General features: G+C 32.4%; 1 protein-coding gene across 5 annotated transcripts in view; it reads left to right on the forward strand.

The window, feature by feature from the left end:
- Positions 1-13661, forward strand: part of LOC145242136 (uncharacterized) — a 56222-nt gene that overhangs the window by 21315 nt on the left and 21246 nt on the right. The window contains exon 1 of one of the 5 annotated variants that reach the window (XM_080105070.1): positions 3795-5279. The exons of 2 other annotated variants lie outside the window; for them this stretch is intronic. The gene's annotated coding sequence lies outside the window, so the exon portion shown is untranslated. Of the gene's footprint in view, positions 1-3794; positions 5280-11604; positions 11800-11885; positions 12720-13661 lie in introns of those variants that run through there. 2 more of the 5 variants (XM_080105071.1, XM_080105068.1) reach the window with 2 other exon arrangements.

The following is a 13661-nucleotide window of genomic DNA, read 5'->3' on the forward strand; positions in this document are numbered from 1 at the left end:
GAAATTTCTCCAAACAGGAAATATTCATTAGACAGTTTACAGAAAAGATGTTTTACAAGTGTGCTTCTTATTGAATTTAATAATTTTTTTTTTTTTTTTTTGCTTCTTCCAATTTGTTTCGAAAAGTTTGTCTGCTAGTTTCCAGCGCATCAATTGGCTGATCAACGTCTTACGTCAGATTACAATCAAACCTGAGCACATGACGTCATGTTCCGAGCAAAGCCGATCAGACGCAGAGTTACGTCTGGTTTAAATTATGCACAAGTACCCCAATTTTTTAAAATCATACCAAGCAAATGCACACACACACAAGATGCTGCCAGGTATGCATCTTGCATCTAAAAAAATCTGAAGCATATATAGGGTGTCCAAAAAGTCACTGAGGGATTTTGAACTTAATTAGATTCTTTATTTTTTTATGTTTTTAAAATGTTTTTGACTCATAATGAGGGTATGACTCCAATGATTTTGACGATCGTTTTTATAACCACAGCTATAACAATCAAACAATCAGAAGCTTCAAAAATTATTATAAAAAATGTCGAATTTTGGATTCAATCAGTTTGCTGTTGGCCTCTGTCTCGAAACGACTCAAGATCAAGACTGCATTGATTGATTCGCCGCCATCTTTGTTACTAGGAATTACTTAACACTCGAAATCGTGACTGGATTGATTCTTCACCGATTTGATTTACTGCCGCCATCTTTGTTCAACATAATGTCTCAACACTTAACATATATTTTTCTGTAATTTTAACACAATCTGACATTGGGAAATAAATAAAAAAAAAATGCAAAATTCAAACAATCTTTATGAAAAATAATGTCTTTTAAATATTGTCCATTTTCAGCTTCGCATATTTGTGCTCTTTCCAAAAAATTATTTGTGACAAATTGCTGAATCTGTTGATTTGCGATTTGACTCTCTTATTTCGTTCCCGATGTTTTCCTTCAATTTTTGCAGGGTTTGGGATTTCGTCTTCAAATCGACGCACAATGTGTCGAATTGTGTTGTGACTTGGGCTATCTCTTACATAAAAATGCCGTTGATAAGCTCTTTGAGTCAAAACAATTTACCCCTGATTTTGGTAAAACAATTTCATGATTGCATACATTGTTCAATGCTATACCTATCCATAATAAATTTTCAAAATATTATATATAAAATATCTGAAATAGAGAAAAAAAAATCATTAATGGTAAAATGACAAAGATTTTTAACCCTTAAGTGACTTTTTGGACACCCTGTAGTAATCTCGTTCATACCCCAATGTGACATTTTGCAATATTCCCATGAAAACGATACATTACAGTGAAGTACATAACTAACCAATATTTGATTTAACATGCAACTAATATTTTTTGGTAATGGTCCAGCTTTTGAATCAGACAAAACCGATTTCTGTGAACGCAGAAATACATAAACAATTGGAAAAAAACAAGTATAAATGAATCAAAATCCAAACAAGGCTGATTTTTAATATGAAAAATTAATGAGAAAAAGATTCATTGGTTGCTTTTTTTTTTTTTTTTTTTTTTTTTTTTTTTTTTTTTTTTTTTTTTAATGACAATTTATTTTCTGATGGAGAAAATAAATAAAATTTATTTTTATATTTTATAGGAAAGTGGATAATGAAACTTTTTTTTTTTCTTTTACTATAAATATGAACCTCATTTTTAAAAAAAAAATTTTTTAACATAAATATAAACCCCACTTTTTTTTATTTTTCAACATAATCAATGCAACAATGATTTTTACAGATTTTGAAAGACAGAAACCAACTTGGTTAGGGTTAGAGCTACCATACTTTGGGGTAATTATACCAAATCCGGGGGTAATTTTATCAACTAAAAAAAATGGTAGTTGCCAAAAAAGCACTTTCATCTAGTTGCGCAATTATCCCGGACTTGGCACAATTACCCCAAAGTACAGTACAGCTATGAAATTCACTTTTGATTTAATCACTTATTAAATATCGTGTTAAGAGTTACTCGTTTTACAGGTGAATTTGTCGTCTGCTTTTCAGGCGTTCTGATTAGCTAAACGTTTTGGCATATTTCACCTGTTTACTCAAATGAAAATAAAAAGTTGGTTTTATTTAGTTCAAGAGTTGTACGAAGGCAGCAATATTCGCATGAAAACGATACATTAGTGTGTACACAACTGGCCATTGTTTATGAGATAATAAAATTGATATGTTTGTATTTAAAATGTAGCTGATATTATTTATTTATTTTTTAAAGCAAATTCAAATCATTTTGGATGTGAATTAAGTATGTTTTATTTCTTTCATTTGTATTTGTGCTATAACAGTAATAAAAAAAAATATATATATAACAGTGACAGTAAAAAAAAAAAAAACCGATTTTCTAATCTTCAATGTGTTAATTACTTGCCTCCCCACAAGGGCGGAGTTAGACACAAGGTCGGTTTTTAATGTGGGGGGAAAACCAAGCTCCCCAAAAAGGAGCACACTGAATAAAAATTGTGTCAATCTAGAATTTCTCCTCCACTGATCAGAAAAGATGAAGTGTAGTATCAGAACAGATACTACACATTGTTCCTAGCCAAATATGTTTGCCCATCTTCCAAGCAGTAAAAATACATTCTCTCCCTAACTTATTTCTCTTTTCAATGTAACAGCTAATTTGCATATGGATTTTTTTTTTTTTTTTTTTTTTTTACATATGTTATAAAAATATTTGTATGGTTTTATTGATTTTTCTTGAAATATTTTTTGGTTTTATCTTTATATAAAAATTAAATATGTATGTGTTTTTCTATTTAATGTATAACATTTAAACAGGCTCCTTCAGTCTTTGACAGACTATGGATACCCACGTAGGTGTGTCTGCGGATGAAATTTTTGTAGCAGGAGGTGCGCAATCTCTAACCACACCACTCCTGAGTCGACATTGTTAAATACCAGTGGCAAATGAAGTGTATGTATAGGACGACTGGAAACAAATGCCGAGATAAGCAGAGAGCACATACAGTGCCTAGAATTCCCAAATGGTCACCCATCTGGTACTAACTAGGCTCAACATTGTTTAACTTTGATCTGATGAGAACCAGTGAGTCAACGCGATTAGTATAGCATTTACTCCTAAATTAGTTAACCAATCATTGAGTTTTGAAACAGCTACACATAACAGAGTGTAATGTGGACTCCATATACAGGGTGGTCAAAAAGTCAGGTAACATTTTAAAGAAAAACGATATTAGCAATACACGTATATTTAAGTACCATACATTGAAATATAAAATGAAACAAACATGAAATATGTTTATTTTGTTAATTGTCGTCCATTTCTCTCTATCAATCGCTGGAAGCGCTTAACCACTGATTGTGTAACATGTGTAATCATGTCAGCTGATATCCGCGCAATCTCCTCTTCAATAAATAACTTTAAAGACGCTATTGTATCAGGCTTCTTGCCATAAACGCTATCCTTTACATAGCCCCAAAGCCAGAAATCAGGAGAGGTAGTTTATATATTACACTCAAATATTTAAACAAATAATATTAAACGAATAGAGATTATAATGGATCATATTGTTTTTTCTACCTTTAACATGTTACCTGACTTTTTGACCACCCTGTAGTTTAATTTAGTTTTATGTCAAGGTAATAAAGAAAAGGATGGAAGCTGTCATATTGGAGTCGGGGTACATACAATAGATTGATCCAGTTTTATTTTACTATATAAAATCAAAACACACTTTTTTTTTCTACCCCCCCCCCACGTCTGTTGACATTTAAACCTGCAGTCAAAGAAAGAAACAGGTGGGGAATTCCGAAGTCTAGCAGTCCAAGGGGGGAAAAAAAAACTATTAGAGTAGACGGCTTTCTGGCGTCTAGGGACCTCAATTGAAGGGGTGGGATTTTACTGCTTGTCAAGTTAGTCAGGAAAATGTACGTTGAAAGGGTAAAAGTGGAGATTTCACCAGAGCACATTTCACTGAAGTATGTTTAAAACAGGCACAGAGAAGCAACATTACAGCCATTGGACAGAGGTTGGAGCTTGGCTGATAGTTCGGGGCCTATTAGATTTGAAACTCGCAATGTTCGGGATAAATGTGCTAATGTCTGGAAAAGAAAAATCGTCATATTTTGGCTATTAATTGATGTATTCTGAAAATTACCTGTTATTTACAAAGTTTTTGAAAACTTAGTCAACGGCAAACTTATTTATTTTCTTTAGTGAGGTTCAGTATGACTTCTGTTCAACTGCTCATCTTTTAACTGTTGTAAGTGAGTGGATCTATAAGTTTATGGATTATTCAGGTGAGGCTGAGGCCATTGCGCTTAACATTTTGAAGGCGTTCAACAGAATGTTGTTCTGGTTTTTGGTGCAAACTTCACATTTATGATATTGGTAGTAAGGTTCTCAACATTATTAGATTTTTTCTTTCTGATCGAAGCTTGTGAATAATTCTAGATAATTTGTTTTTTTCCCCATTTTCTTTTTCTATCGATGCTGGTGTTCCTCAGGGTTCTATTCTGGGCCTAACATGTTTTCGTCTCTATATCAATGATCTTCCAAAGAATATTTAGAAAATTAACATCTACGCTGATGATAATACTTGCTTCTTGCTCTTCTCACTCGGATCAGTTGAAATACGTAACTAATTTAGAAGTGGATTGGAATATAAAATGATTTGTTTCATTTACTTCTGTTAAGACACAGCTGGTGTCTTTCAATTGTAGGTGTGTCCCTTTTCTTCCAGAGTTTCTCATAGATGGCTCTGCTCTTGAGGAGAAATTGTGTCTAAAACTTCTTGGTTTTTCTTATCGAATCTTTCTTGGAATTCATGTATTAAATCCATTGCTCTTTTTGCCTTTTTACTCTGTTTTCTCTATTGCTCTAGACATTTTCACACACCTGAGGCTATTCTCTATCTCTACGAATCTGCTATCAAACCATGTATATAGTATTGTTGTCATATTTAAGCTGGTGAATCTGTCCCATTTGAAGGTCCGTGATAAAGTGCAGCAACCTCTCTTTCACAGATATGATATTGCTAGTCTCAGTTTTTTCTATAAATACTATTATGGCATATATTCTTCACAATTTTCTGATCTATTCTCTGCTTCCTTTGTTCCAGCTCGTTTGATTTGTTGCTCTAGTGGTCTTCATCAATTCGCTGTTTTGATACAACATTGTAATTCAGTTTCCTATTCAAGTAGGTTCTTTCCAAGAAATCCAGGCGTGTGGAACTCTCTTCCTGCTCATTGTTTTCCTCCTATGTACATCCTCAACCTTTCGGTAGTAAGGTCAGTAGGCATCTTTTTTATATTTTGAATAATCATCTTTTGTCTGTCTCAGCTCCTTACAATAAGTGGCTTCACACCTTGTCTGGAGCGATTTCCATGAAAAAAATGTTCAAATTCAAAGTGCCTCTTTTAGGGGATCTTTTGCCGAATACAGCTCACTTAAAGAAGTTGCTCTTAGCTTTTATCACCGTTTTCAGCTGGGACCTGAATATAGAGCATGTGATAATATGGATGTCCTCCCTCCAGAGTGTTAGGAAGTGATTCATGAAAAAAAAAAAAAAAAGAAAAAAGCCATGACAATGGTTAGAAATGGTTCACGAAGGTGCATGAAGGTAGTAGGATGAATACCCTGATGTATGTGTGTCGTCAGCTGAGAGTGGCAGAGTAAGACGAAAGATCCAGACATAGGATTTCCAATCCTAAAATTAAAGTATTTAGAGTTTTATGACAGTTTGCAGATCTGTGAAAATTATAGCGGAGCCAAGATGAACTGACTTCAATCGAAAAACAAAGATGCCTTGATAGCTTGACAGACAGTTATCAATAGACAATGTTTGGGTGTTCTTCATCACGCATGCATGCACAGCATAACTGATCTATACACAATGTGTCGGAGTTGTGTTTTCTTTCGTGAGTTTGAGTTGTTTTTTTCTTTATACTTGTATGCCAATACTTGTGCCCTCGGCAATCGTCAAGACAACACAGCCAGAAAAAAAAAAAAGATGGAAATAAATAGAAAACCACAGCAAACAGTGATTTTCAAGAGGGACAGTATGATTCCATGCATGATGCTTCATGGTGTCTACTGAACACCAGTTGGGTCTTGGCAATCAATTTGTTCTGGGTGTTACAGGCAGGACAGTTGATGTTTTTCTTGACTGTGTACTATGGAGTTGCAATCAGGCGAATTGAGAGAGGAGGGAGTTGTTGGGACAATCAGGAAATTGAAAAAAAACTCGTCTGCCCATAAGCGAAAAAGTAAAAACAAAATTTATATTTTTGGTTACTTATTTCTAATTGGACGTATGTTCAATTAGTAACATACGTGCCTTCTAAAACTTAGCAGGCTCTGCCTCTAGATTACGTCTGCTGATAGCAGTCGAATAATCCCAGAAAACCACAGTATAGACCAACATTCGCTTAGTAATTCCTCACGCATATTTTCTGTCTTCAACACAATGAGACATGTCCTTATTGTAATGGGTGTTTGTCAAATTTGACACTTTTTAGAAGCAAAAGAAAAACATCATATCTTGGCCAATAATTGATATATTCTGAAACTTCAAACTGCATCTTTTAGAGTTACTTTTGCCGAGCACAGGTCACTGGAATAAGCTGCCTTGAGTCTCTACCATAGGTGGGGCCTGAACCTGGAGGACACAAGTGAGATGTCTGAACACCAGTTTGATTCTGTGGTGCATGTATAGGTTGGTGATCTTTTAAACTAACACATTTCAGGTGTAAACATTACATACTTGCATATCATGTTGAAATTAGTATGAATTCCAAAAATCACAAAAAATGATTCACTAGATGTATTTTTAACAAAAAATAATCCACAATTATGTTTAATTAATTTAAATCAATTCAAACCAAGGGAGATAAATCAATTTACCATACTGAATTGGTCACTCAACTTTTCTACATTAAAATATACAATAAAACTATTTTTACTTGTAATTATTTTTCTACTGGATCATTTTTTCGTAATTTCTGGAATTTATACTAATTTTGACATGACACGTAAGTACATAATGTTTTCACCTAAAATGTGTTGGTTTAAAAGATCACCAATCTTCTACACAAACATTGATCTTGGCAATCAGTTTTTCCTTGATGTCGTCGTCGGTACAATTGTTTTTTCTCAACTGTTCCCTACACATAATTTACAGGGTGGCAGTTGGGTGAATTTCAGAGACAGATGTTGGGATTGGTGAAGTTGTGGAAGTTCTCACACAGCCATTTCTGGGTTTTACTAGAAGTGTGACACTAAGCCGGATCATGCTGCCACATGTTATGGCCTTCTTGCTATCACCCTCGTTGTACAGCAGTTAACAACAGTAAAGAACAACTCGATATGGCCATATAAGTTATCCCTGAGTGGCTTCCGGGCCTTGATAAGTGGTGATCGCTGTGTAAAAAAAAAAAAAAAAAAAAAAAAAAGTTGAGTCTCGATTCCTTTTTTCAAAAATGTCAAATGGCATGGCTTTCACTGAAACGCATAATGCTTGTATCCATGATCTGTGAGACTTTGTGCCACCTGTAGTTCTGCACATTGTGCAACTCGTCCTGACAGAAATTCTTTGAGTCTGAGAAGAACCAGAGCATTCCAGGTTCAGCTGATTGTTAGACCTTCTTTGCTTATGTAAAACAGTTCTTGGTTCTGATTAGTTGACCCTTGCTACTCTTGTTGCCCATGAAGACCATTATTCAACACTTTCTTCATAGTCACCACTATGACACTCATCGCACCAAGGTCTACCTTATGTTTATCTAGATCTTGTCGAACCTTTTTCTTTGCAAATTTTGTTGTGCAGATACTGCTATGAATCTTTGCACTAGCCACTGCTTATATTCATGCAGATATCCTACATGATTTATACTTGCGTAATATTTGCGTAAAAAGGTTATAATAAACACAAATCTCTTTATATATATATATATATATATATATATATATATATATATATATATATATATAATATATATATATATATTTCATGTATGCACATATATATATATATATATATATATATATATATATATATTTGTTTAAAAATGTTTGCCTACCAAAATCCTTTGTCAGTTTTTGGTTTACAGACATGAAACTTAATATATAGGATATTCGAACCCAGCCTGGAAAAATCGGTGCAAAAGTGTGGAAATTAAAAAAAAAAAAAAAAAAAAAAAAACGGAATTTGCCAGATGAAGGTCGAACGACAGCATTACAAATATGCATGCATAACGTAATAGCTGTTGGTTCATGTTTTAATTTTAAGCCTTGCAGCAAACATGTTTTCATAGCTCAGGCATTAACGTCAAGGGAAAAATAAATCGTAAGATAAACATTTTGATTTTCGGTCGTGGCACACAAGTCATTTTTTTTTTTTTTTAACATTTTAAATCATTACTATATATTGAATCAAATACAAAATCTGCATTAATCAAAATATCATATTCAAGCGTATTTTACGACTGGGTGGCCTGATAGTATAAAATAATACATTTCGTGGCCAAAAAACGACTAACATTTTTTTTTTTTTTTTTTTTTTTTTTTGTAATTTCAAAATTGTTGTCATTTTTTTTCTTTCAACTTTTCATTTGAAAATTTGATTTTTCCTTATATTGGCACCTCGAACTTAGAATTAGTATTAGCTAGTGATGGTCATTCTTTTAATTGTCCTACATTTATTTTTACTGCTGAAAAACATTTTATGAGAAAAAAAATAAAATATGCTAATAGTTTTGCAAAAAAAAAAAAAGGGGGGGGGGTAAAAAAAAAAGTAGGGGAGATTCTGTACAATAGCTAACAAAACAAAAAAAAGAGGTAAAAAAAAGTATATACACAACAAATAAATGTTACCAAAGGCAAGATAAGTTATTCTTCTATCTAACTGGATAAGGTTTTACATTTTAACTTATTTTAAAGCGTTTTTCTGCTTCGAAACAAAAGTAGTGTCAAGGCTGTTGAGTTAGAACAAGAAAAAAATGGCGGTTTTGTTATAGCTATTTGAACCCTTGATAATCGCTAAAAACTCAAATTAAGCAAAATACTGGTAGAACATTACATTTTCACACGATTGATTACATTTATTGAATTGGTTTCTATCAGCATTGTTTAATTTTCGATTTTTAAGTGATTTTCAAGGGTCCAAATGATTTTAATGAAACCACTGTTTTCTTCTTTGTTCTAACTCAGCAGACTTGACATTACAGTATTTTTTTACATGAGGTTCACCTCTATAATTTTCTTTAAAATGATGACATTTTTAAGGTTTTCGACTATCCTGAATAAGAAAATCTAATTTAAATTTTGCAGAGACAAATAGTTTTCGAGATATAAAGACTTGTATTATGCACTGTAATTCACTGGTTGCCATGTTTGTACGCGTGCGATAAATAAATCTACTTCTCTGCGACTGACACTGCCACCTAACGGAAACAAATCCACTTTTTTTTTGTTTTTACAACAGAGAAATTTATTACGTGTTAAACAAAACAATTACGACTTTTTTCACTTCCTCAAATAATTTCATGTTAAGAAGGGCTTCCAGAATAGACACTCCCAACCTTTCCATGTTAAGAATGGCTTTCGGAATAAACACTCTATTTGGGGGTAGGGAATATTTGCCTCAAATTTAACTAATATTCGTTGTCGGCATACCCACTTGCAAATACTCTTAATAAAAATGGGGGTGAGCAGTGCAGTCTCAGAAAAGTGAATTGTTTCCGCTAGGTGGCAGTGTCACATAATACAGGTCTTTATATCTAAAAACTACTTGTCTCTGTAAAATTTACATGATATTTTCTTATTCGGCATAGTCGAAGACATAGAAAGTCGTCATTTTAAAGAAAATTGTGGTGGGCCTAATGTAAAAAGTTACCGACATTACTTTTGTTTCCAATTAAATAAATATTTTAACTTTAAAATAAGTTAAAATACAAAAAACTTATCCATGTAGATAGAAGCATAACTTATCTTGCCTTTGGTAACATTTATTTCTTACACACACACACACACACACACACACACACACACACACACACACATTTTCCATCTCGTTTTTACTATATTTTTTATTGGCTATTATATATATATATATATATATAAAAAAAAAAAAAAAAAGACCGACTTTGTTTTTCTTTCTTTTTCCAGTTATTTCCAACGTGTTGGAACTAAGAAAATTTGAATTTCTTTTGAAGGCGGGGGGGGGGTGGGGGGAGCACTTATGCAGAGAATATATAGTGCTGAAATAAAATTATTTAGAAACCCCTTCTTTACATGGGGAGGAGGTGAGGTTTTGTGATTAATCCGTAGTTTCACGTAATAGTTTAATAAACAAAGGATACCGTAAAAGAAACTGGGGTGCTCCTTGGGCGTTGAGTTCCATGGCGACCAGCATAAAAAAAAAAAAATAAGCGTCGCTCCCTTCATGACGCAACCACACGTAACATTTTTTTTATTTACTGACGTTGTCGTAGTAACTAAACGATTATTTGTCACATTATTTATTTTGAAATTTTTTTTACTCTTTTATGAATATTAAAAGGAAAAAGTTACTAAACATTTATTAATAATGTCTCACTTTTACAGACATTTATTTTTAAATTTCTTTTTAAATGACGACTTTTATCGACTTTTTTTTTTTTTAAATAGCATTTGCGGATGGATATGCTGACATTTGTTTTTAAATTTCTTTTTAAATGGCGACTTTTTATCGACTTTTTTTTTTAAATAGCATTTGCGGATGGGTAAAAAACGAAAAAAATAACTAAACCATTTACTGACAGTTTCTCAGTATCTTAACTTTGATAACATTTAGCTGTTAAAAATATTTGGGTACTCCTTGGGCGTTGAGTTCCATGGCGACCAGCAGAAAAATTTAATGGGTAACACTACAACAGGACACCGACCAATAAAATTTGTTTTTATAGGTTTTCGGGGTCGCTGACAACGAATCTGATATTCAAACCGTCGCAAATTTACCGTTTGCATGGTATTAACCCCTGAACCCTCGCACTATTTTGTGCCAACTCATCGCCATCGTTTATGCTATTCTTACATGATGCGTTTGCGCATGGACGCGCGTAGTAAAGTGACTTGTCACATCGCGGAAGAATTTTTTAGCAGACATTTAAAATAAAAGTTTTCAAAAACAAAATGTGGTTCTGTATGCTTTTTTTTAATTGATCTAAAAAATTAAGTTTTCACTAGCGGTTTACAAAAGCATTTTTATTTTTCGTTTTTTATTTATTTATTTTTTTATTTATTTATTTATTTTTTTTTTGGAGTGGAGGGGGTTCAATTATAAAACTCAATTATATTTAACAGGTGCTTCTGCAGTTTAATTTACCGTTTTTCCGTAAGTAACGCGCCGACATACACCGAGCAGAAGAACTCCAGTGCTTCTTGCTCTACCCCCCAATGTAAACAAAATTTTTGTGAAAAATTAAACAGTTCTTCTGCTCGGTGTGTGCCGGCGCGTTACTTACGGGAAAACGGTAAATTAAACTGCAGAAGCAAGCACCTGTTAAATATTGTACGAGTTTTATAATTGAACCCCCCCCCTCCAAAAAAAAATTTAAAAAGCATAAAAAACTACGTAGAAAAATGAACCACATTTTGTTTTTGAAAACTTTCCTGTTATTTTAAATGTCAGCTAAAAAATTATTCCGCGATGTGACAAGTGGCCTTACTACGCGCGTCCATGCGCGAACGGATCATGTAAGAATAATAGCATAAACGATGGCGATTGGCGCAAAATAGTGCGAAGGTTCAGGGGTTAATACCATGCAAACGGTAAGTTTGCGACGGGTTTGAATATCAGATTCGTTGTCAGCGACCCTGAAAACCTATAAAAAAAAAAAAATTTTATTGGTCGGTGTTCTGTTGTAATTAAAGTAAACATTTACTCATTAAATTTTTCTGCTGGTCGCCATGGAACTCAACGCTCAATGAGTACCAATATTTGTAAAAGTGAGAAATTATCAGTAAATGGTTTAGTTATTTTTATTTTTTATTTTTTTTACCCATCATCCGCAAATGCACAAGGAGTACCCAAACTGGAAATTAAAAAAAGTAGCACTGAGTACTTTCTTCGTTGACAGCATGAACGTAAAGGATAACATTTTACAAAAAAAAAAAATATATACTTTACAAAGAGAGGCGACAGATCGATTTTTTTTTTTAATATGTCCTTTTAAGTGAAAGCAATAATACTTACTGAATTGTCATGTCGAAAATAGTAATACGACCAAAAATTTATGAAAATTCATCAAGTGTGTTTTTTGTATACAAAAAAAAAAATCTTTCGCTATCGACTACACATGTTGGACGTCATAACGATGTAATCTAAAATATGCTTTCTGAGTTCTCCTCTGTTTCTGCAATCTTCGTAGTCTAAAACATATACGAAAAATGCGATTTTCCGTAAAAGTAGTTTTTAACTATAATAACCTTCTGCTCGATGAATTTTCCTAATTTTTGAGTATATTACTATTTTCGACATGACAATTCAATAAGTGATATTGTTTCTGTTGAAAAGGACACACATTGCTTTTTATCGATTTGTCGCCTCTCTTTGAACAAGCACCAAATAAATAAAAATAAGAATAAAATAAGATTGAGAAAGAAATTCTTTCACTTCCGTTCTACTGACCCAAAACACGCTGATACTCACCAATTGTTATACATTTCTTCTTCGGATGTCCCGGTGTCCGGTAAGGAATTAAAAAAAAAAATCACTTTAAAAGAAAAAGAATAAAAGTTTGGTTTTTGTTTATTTTTAAACTAACTTTTGTTTTAAAAAAAAAAAAAAAAAAAAAAAGACAAATACAAACAGTTAAGGAGACCTTTTTCTTTCTTTTTTAATTTGTAAACTTTTTATAGTTTTAAAGAATATTGAAATATATTCTATTTATGATTATATTTATTTCTTTGTTGTAGAAAAGCATAGCTTTTTCTCAGTATTTGATTTTTTTTGGTACTCATGCAATGCATGCACGTATTGATCCGTGCTGAAATAATAACGTTATTATTTAAAAGGCCATTCTTAACATGTGGAGGGGAGGGTGTTTTGTACCTATTCTGTACTTTAACCTTACAATTTGAATAAAAAAAAACAGAACTTTAATTAAACTTGGAAATACGATTTTAAAAAAATAGCGCGGATCGGATTAGTAAGTGAAAAGTGCATTAGCACCGATGTTTTTTTTTTTTGTTTTTGATTTTTTTTAAACAGTAAAAAGTGCGTATTTTTTAAGTGCGTTTATTTTTATTTTTTTTATTTTATTATTTGTGGATGAGTCATAATGAAACAAAAGTAAAACAAAACTCATTTTTCTGTCTAAAACTTATATATATTAAATTAATTATTTTCGTTTTGGCGTGTGTTTCTGTTTCAGGTACACACTGGAATATTTAGACTTCCTGTCTTTCGAAACTTATAACTTCTTGAAAAATGCAATTCAAACCCTAATTTTTTTTAATTAAATGAGCAAAGACCAGAATTTAAAAAAATAACAGGTTTAATAGTAAATTATGCAATATTTGTTTTTTTTTTTTTTTTTTTTTTAAATCGGTTTTCTTTAAAAAAGATTTAAAGAAAATAAACGAAATTTTACTTCCTTCGATTATAAAAAACAGTTTCTCGTCTATACGTA

The sequence above is a fragment of the Euprymna scolopes genome, chromosome 21, assembly GCF_053919585.1.
Source record: "Euprymna scolopes isolate OS-2025 chromosome 21, ASM5391958v1, whole genome shotgun sequence".
Classification (NCBI taxonomy): domain Eukaryota; kingdom Metazoa; phylum Mollusca; class Cephalopoda; order Sepiida; family Sepiolidae; genus Euprymna; species Euprymna scolopes.